Genomic DNA, 7358 nt, shown 5'->3' with positions numbered 1-7358 from the left:
GAAAACTAGCTTGACAATAATTCCCATGTGTCCTCGGGAGTGCTTTTCTCTATATAAGAATTTGTCCAGGCTTGTCCTTTTCTACAATAGGGATTGGGCCACCTTGCTGCACTTTATTTACTTTTGTTACTTGTTGCTCGTTACCAATCATCTTATCATAAAACTATCTGTTACCTATAATTTCAGTGCTTGCGGAGAATACCTTGCTGAAAACCGCTTATCATTTCCTTCTGCTCCTCGTTAGGTTCGACACTCTTACTTATCGAAAGGACTACGATAGATCCCCTATACTTGTGGGTCATCACCTATCCTTTCCCTCTAGCACAAATATGGAAGGGGCAGGAGCCCAAATGGGATTCGGCCCCACTTGGGGTGCCTCTTGGCTGCCTCCCCTCCCCCCCCCACCTATATATATGTGGGAGGGGGCGCCACACATGACCACGACAATCTCTTAGCCGTGTGCGGGGCCCCTCTCCATAGTTTCGTCCCTCGGTCATATTTTTGGAGTGCTTAGGCGAAGTCCTGCGGAGATAGCATCACCACCACCGTCACCACGCTGTCGTGCTTTCGGAACTCATCTACTACTTAACCCGTCTTGCTGGATCAAGAAGGCGAGGACGTCACCGAGATGAACGTGTGCTCAACGCGGAGGTGTCGTACGTTTAGTACTTGATCAATTGGATCGCAAAAAAGTTCGACTACATCAACCGTGTTACTAAATGCTTCTGCTTACGTTCTACGAGGGTACGTAGACATACTCTCCCCTCTCGTTGCTATGAATCTCCTTGGATAGATCTTGTGTGTGCGTAGAAAAAAATTGTTTTCCATGCAATGTTTCCCAACACTATACCTGATTGTTGCGATCAGATGACGGATCCTAGGAGCCAGATGCCACCACCGACAACTACTACTACCCCGAGGGTGCCTACTACTACGTGAAGGCCGCCGACGACCAGGAGTAGTTAGGGGGCTCCCAGGCAGGAGGCCTTGCCTTTTCGATCGTTGTTGCTTTTGTGCTAGACTTCTTAAGGCAAACTTGTTTAACATATGTCTGTACTCATATATTGTCTCTCCCGCTAACTTGTTTGTATTCGAGTTTTTGTATTCGAGCCCCTTGAGGCCCCTGGCTTGTAATATGAAGCGTGAATGACTTTAATTTGTGTCTAGAATTGTGTTGTGATATCTTCCCATGAGTCCCTAATCTTGATAATACACATTTGCGTATATGATTAGTGTATGGAGGCGTGACAACATGGTTGCCAAATACCTCTTCACTAAGAGGCTTGCTCGAGGGATCAACAATCATATTAACACTACGTCGAAAAACCACAAAAAAATATGGTGATACTTCCCTTCAATATGTTTCCTTGTTGTGACACTTAAGATCACTAGAGACCTCTAGTTTCTGCCTAATTATTCCAGCTTAGGTGTCCTCGACGCCACGAGTATTATTTCCCCAAGTGTAATTCCACCTTTATAGACACCTTGAATATTACTTCCTCAAATGAAAATTCCACATCAATTATTTTCGGTCACATAATCAATAATATGAATAATTCCACATTGAGTCAACTATAGGATAACCATGTTGACTAAATTTTCAAACCCACATAAATATTCATTTCAGTCATTAAAGGAAGTTCCATAAGTAACCATGTTTTGAAAGAAATTACTAACCTCGGTCAGTGAACCTGCACCATATTAGTACTAAAAATAATAATTGAATATGTGTACCTGAACTTATTTCTCATCTCGCACATACGGCAATAGCTTCCTCAATGTGTTTAACCTTTAATATAAACTCTAGAATAAGTGACTCGTTGTGATGCACTTTCCACAATCTTATATCATGTGTGAGATTCCCTTAGTTGTTCGTTTTTCCTTCCACTGCTTGAATGCCACATAAATTCTGGAAGCTAAGGTATGATTGTATAACGAAGATACAATAAATTTTAACACCATTTATTATGCCTTTTTCCTCACGAGTTCAAACATAATTCTTTACTGAGTTTGGTTCCAGGTACTTAATTAACAAGTTTGCAATTTTCCATAGAAAATGTTTCAAAACATACTCTATGTAGTTCCACTCCCAAAACAAAGGAAGCTTCAAACATTCTGTTCATATGAAAGTTAAAACATGACCAAGCTTTCACTTCCTTCAATGTGAGTTTATCATTGCAAACAACAAAACAATGTTAATGTATACAATAATAATGCAACATATTTTACACTTACATTTGTAGATGGCCCTCTTGCTTCATTTAGAGAACCATATGACATGATATTCCATTGATGTGAAGCTTGTTATAAGACCATACATTAATATATTCAATTAGCAAACCATGTCTTTAATTCCTCTTTCCCAAAATTCTACGAGAGAGAGTTTTCACAAAGTATATTTTCCTTTGTGTAAATAATTGAGTAACAAGAGTGACATTATAATATTCCAATGAGCCAAATTTCCTTACAAAAAATCACTTCCAGATAATAGGCTTGTGGTTATTTGGTATAATTATAAGTGCCCCAACTCTCTTCCTCATTTGGGTTTATTCCTTCCAGCAATTTTTCCACCCATAGTTGACATTGATGAAAAAAACTTTCTTAAGAGAATTTAGTGATTCCACTAAAATTTAGACTGACATCCACCAGCAACACATAACAATTATCCAGACATGATATTCCAAGGTAATTCCTCCCACTTACCCTAAGCATATTAGTGTCGGGAGTTACACTTGTAGTTTTATTTGGGGTCAAGATCTCTTATACAGATAAGATTCCTAGCCTTTTCAACTAGTCTTCCGGGATACACTCCAGACAAAATTACCAACCACGGTCAAATTTCGTTGTGTCTCCAGAGCACGCGCATGTGAGAAACGCGTCATAATAGAGTGTAAATTCCTCTTATTATGTAGATCAACATTAGGGTTGTAATCTAACTATACGATCTTGCTTCCTCCGATTATCACTATACCTGGGTAGTCTTTCCAATATAAATAGTTTATTGTGTTCCACTAATAATCGACGAGCTTCCTTAAGCATATAACTTAAGTTCGTTCCAACAAGTGATAATTTCATGATAATCATGTAAAGTAATTCCATGTATAAATACATGTAAACTCCATAATGAGGTATTCTGAATATTAGCAATTCTAGTAATTTGAATATAGTTGTAGGACACATAATTCCAACACAGAAATCTTCCTACATCCTTTGTGTGCGGCTTTGTGTAAACATGCATTGTATATATTACGATCATTACCCAACCATGTTGCCTCCTTCCCAAGAAAAGTCTATGGTTCCTCTACCTCCCATCGGCGCCACGGGCGGTTCGCCTCGTCTCCGGTGGCCTTAGGGCCATGGCCGGCGGCGCGGTGGATCTCGGCCCTTGCCGCCGGGAGGGCTCTATTTTTAGTTGTTTCTTCGCGTTTTGTTATAGTTTGTGCCCTACTCGGGAAGACAAACGGCGGCAGCTCACTGAAGATGGAATAAGGTTCTCCCCGCCTAGCCCCCACCCCGATGGTGTGTCTAGTATCATCGGCGGGTGAGTAGAGGTGTGTCTCCGACGGATCTTTCCCTGGTGGATTTGCTCATATTTGGTCGTAGTTTATCTATGTTCATCTGCTTTTAGGTTGGATCCTTCCGATCTACGCTACTCTTCATCATCGGTGGTTGTTGTTCTGCTGTGCTGGTCCTATGGGGCCTTAGAGCATCTCCGGCCGTTGGCCCCCCATGGGGCTTGAAAAAAATTGCCGCTTGGGGGTGAGCCGACGCTAAAATCGGCTTGGGGGCTATTGGGTTCCTAGCCGCCGCCCCCAGGTCGCCCTCACGCGCCGTTATCGGCCCAATTTGGGCGCAAATTTTCCCGCTTTTCAGCCCACTTTCGGTGCAAAGTCGGCCCGCTATCGGCACAAAGCAGCCCATATTCGTTTTGCTTCGGCGCAAATATAACAAAAGTTATTTTTTCTCACATAGTTCATCACAGAAAATCAATAGAAATCAAATAGTTCAATACAAATTATATAGTTCAACAAAGAAAAACTCATATTTCATCACATGTCGAGCTAGGCGTTTCCCTTGAGCCTCCATAGGTGCTCCACCAGATCCTGCTGCAATTGTTGATGCACCTGTGGGTCTCGAATCTCCTGGCGCATATTAAGGAAGGCAGTCCAGGTTGCCAGTAGCTGGTGATCAACATGAGCAAGAGGACCTTGCCTGTAATATGGTTCTGTGTCAAACACTGGCTCTTCCTGCTCGCTCTCAATGATCATGTTGTGCAAGATGATACAGCAACTCATGATCTCCCACATTTGATCTTTCGACCAGGTCTGAGCGGGGTACCGGACAACAGCAAATCTATATTGGAGCACACCAAATGCCCGCTCGACATCCTTCCTGCAAGCCTCCTGAACCTTCACAAAGTGGGAGTTCTTGCCTCCTGGCACAGGCTTTGAGATCGTCTTCACAAATGTAAACCATCTCGGATAGATGCCATCTTCTAGGTAGTATCCCGTGTTGTAGTGCTGCCCATTGACCTTGAAGTTCACCGCAGGAGAATGACCTTCAACAAGCTTGGAAAAGACAGGGGATCACTACAACACATTGATGTCATTGTGAGTTCCTGGCATGCCAAAGAAGGAGTGCCAAATCCAGAGGTCCTGTGTGACCACCGCCTCAAATACCACACTGCAACCGCCTTTGGCGCATTTGAACATCCCCTGGCAAACAAATGGACAGTTCTTCCATTTCCAATGCATGCAGTCGATGCTTCCAAGCATCCTAGGAAATCCTCTTGCTGCATTCTGGGCTAGGATCCGAGCAGTGTCTTCATTATTGGGTGATCGCAAGTATTGCGGTCCAAACACTGCCACCACTACCCTGTAGAAGTTGTAGAAATACTCAATGGTCGTGGACTCGGCCATGCGCCCATAGTTGTCGAGTGAATCACCGGGAGCTCCGTATGCAAGCATCCTCATAGCTGTCGTGCGCTTGTGGATTGAGATGAATCCAAGTTTGGCAGTGCAATCCTTCTTGCACTTGAAGTAGCTGTCGAACTCCCAGATGGAATTCACAATCCTGAGGAAAAGCTTTCGGCTCATCCGATAACGGCGCCTGCACTGGAGCGTCGGCTAAGTAGTCGGAGTATAGCATGCAATAGCCTTCAAGTCGATGCCAGTTCTTTGCTTTCAGTCGCCCCGGGGACAAGCCACCTCGCCGCGGCTTAGCATTGCTCGCGAGCAGGCCGGCCAGGCCGACGAGGACCATGAGATGCTCTTCGTCCTGAACGTCAGCATCGGCTTCCTCCTCCAGCAGCGCCGCGAGCACCTCATCGTCTTCCGAGTCCATCGCCGAGCAAACAAATTGCCGAACACCGTGGTGGGCGCACAGTCGCCGGTATCCCGCCCTGCGCAGGCCAAACGCCGAAAAACTCGCCCAGGAAGGTGGTGGAGAGGTTGCCGCAGCGAAACCCTCTCACTTTTCCGGCGGTGAATGGCCTATCTAGCGGTGGTGGGTGGTGGGCGGTGGGCGGCGCCGGGATCGGCAGGGTGGCGGTAGGGCGCGCGGGGGTGGGGGCGAATCTGGACAATTGTCTTGACTTTTTGCCTGACAGTGTGGCCCAGACATGGTTTTCCCTTCCGCCAAAGCCCCCGAGCACCCCCAGTGCGCTGGGTTCGGCCTGGGTCGCCGGGCCCAAAAACAGGCCGAACCGGCGGATTTCGACGTCTTGGGGGCACGACTGGGTTTTTTGTTGGCGCCGGCGCAAAAAAAGTTGCCCTGGGGGGCCTGTTGGGGGCACGGCTGGAGATGCTCTTAACATGATGACTTCCTGGCTGTCTACTACAATAAGTTTTGCACGGCTCCAGCGAGGGAGGAGCAATGATAGCGGCACGTCTTCAGCTCGCTTCAATAATTGTAGTCGTCGCTATGTGGTCTACGGATATGTATGTAGCTTTTATTATTTATGGTGTTCGTTGTACTGTCATGATTGAAGATGAATAGATCGGAGGTTTCTCAAAAAAAAGCATGAATGAAGTATGCTAATCCTTTCTCTAAAAGTTAAGCTTGTCAAGTAAAAACAATATAAAAATATCTTCAACTTCTCATCGCAGACGCTAGTTTTCGCTTGGCAGACTAAAAAGAAAGGTGTTGTTGCGAAAACAAGTCACACAGATTAAAGAGTTCCAAAATACCACAATAGAAGCACGTTGAGGAAAAGTGGTTGGCCTGCCTGCAACATGGTGCTACTCCTACCTCATATCTCACAACGGTGACAAAGCTGACAAGTATATTGGTGGAGAAAGGGCAGACCTCATGGGGAGGGCTACCACGGTGCTATGGTTAGATTTTCTGACCACAAGGAATTAGCACGTCTGAAGCCCTTGAGACATGCACGCAATAGCCACATGCGTAAAGGCATGCCTTTACAAGTTGGAACAGGATAAAGCAGTCAAAGACGCACAAATTTTACCCTGTCGAGTCCGGTCTCTGGGGGCGTCAATTCCAAGGTAACGATTTCCTACAAATGCCAAAAGTACGTATCCTAACAAATGATGCTTTGCTATTTAACGAAATTCCTTCTAAAGTTAGAAACTCTTTTTATTTGTGATCAGTCTTCCTTGTTCGTTCCCTCCCTCTGCAAGGTACCCACCATCATCTTTGATGGACTCACGCGCGGGCAAAGAGGACTAGCGTTGCCACGGCCAGCGTCAACGACGATCGAGCAGAACAGTTGATCGCTGAATACTTCGACGCACTCACCCCCCGTGCCAGCACCATCCCTTAGCTGCCTAGGCACCTGATAGAGGACTAGGCTGGGTTATGGACTTTGAACCGGATCTTCTCACACACGTATGTCCTAATAGATTACACAACAATTCATTAGACTAATCTTTTGATTGATATTGATGACGATGGGGGCTAGATGAGAGAACCTTATTCCATTTTCAGAGAGTTATCGCTTCTCGTAGTCCTGCGCAGCCAGCCCTAAACAAACACTTAAAAACGGAGCAGAAGTCCTTCCGCCGGCAAGAGCAGGGATCCACCATTCTTTCATGACCCTAATGCCTAGGACTAAACGTCTGAACGAGCTCTTTGGCTTGGCTCGAAACTCGTTTCAGCTCGGCTCGAACTGGCTCGGCCCGATAACAAAACCTACCGAGCCAAGTTTGAAAACTGGGCTCGCTGGGCCAACAAGCCGAGCCTAAAAATGCTCGGTCCAGCTTGGTGACTCGCTTCAGGCGAAGCCCAAACACGCACGAGGCAGCCCAAGCAGCCCATCCCACTAGTTTGTGAACTCCCGCACGGCCAGAAAGCTCCCCGCAGCCCATCCTGGTCAATTCTCTCATGCGGCAGTCACATGC

Source organism: Triticum aestivum, chromosome 5A (genome assembly GCF_018294505.1).
Source record: "Triticum aestivum cultivar Chinese Spring chromosome 5A, IWGSC CS RefSeq v2.1, whole genome shotgun sequence".
In the NCBI taxonomy this organism is placed as follows: domain Eukaryota; kingdom Viridiplantae; phylum Streptophyta; class Magnoliopsida; order Poales; family Poaceae; genus Triticum; species Triticum aestivum.
Note: the sequence above shows the minus strand (reverse complement) of the source record.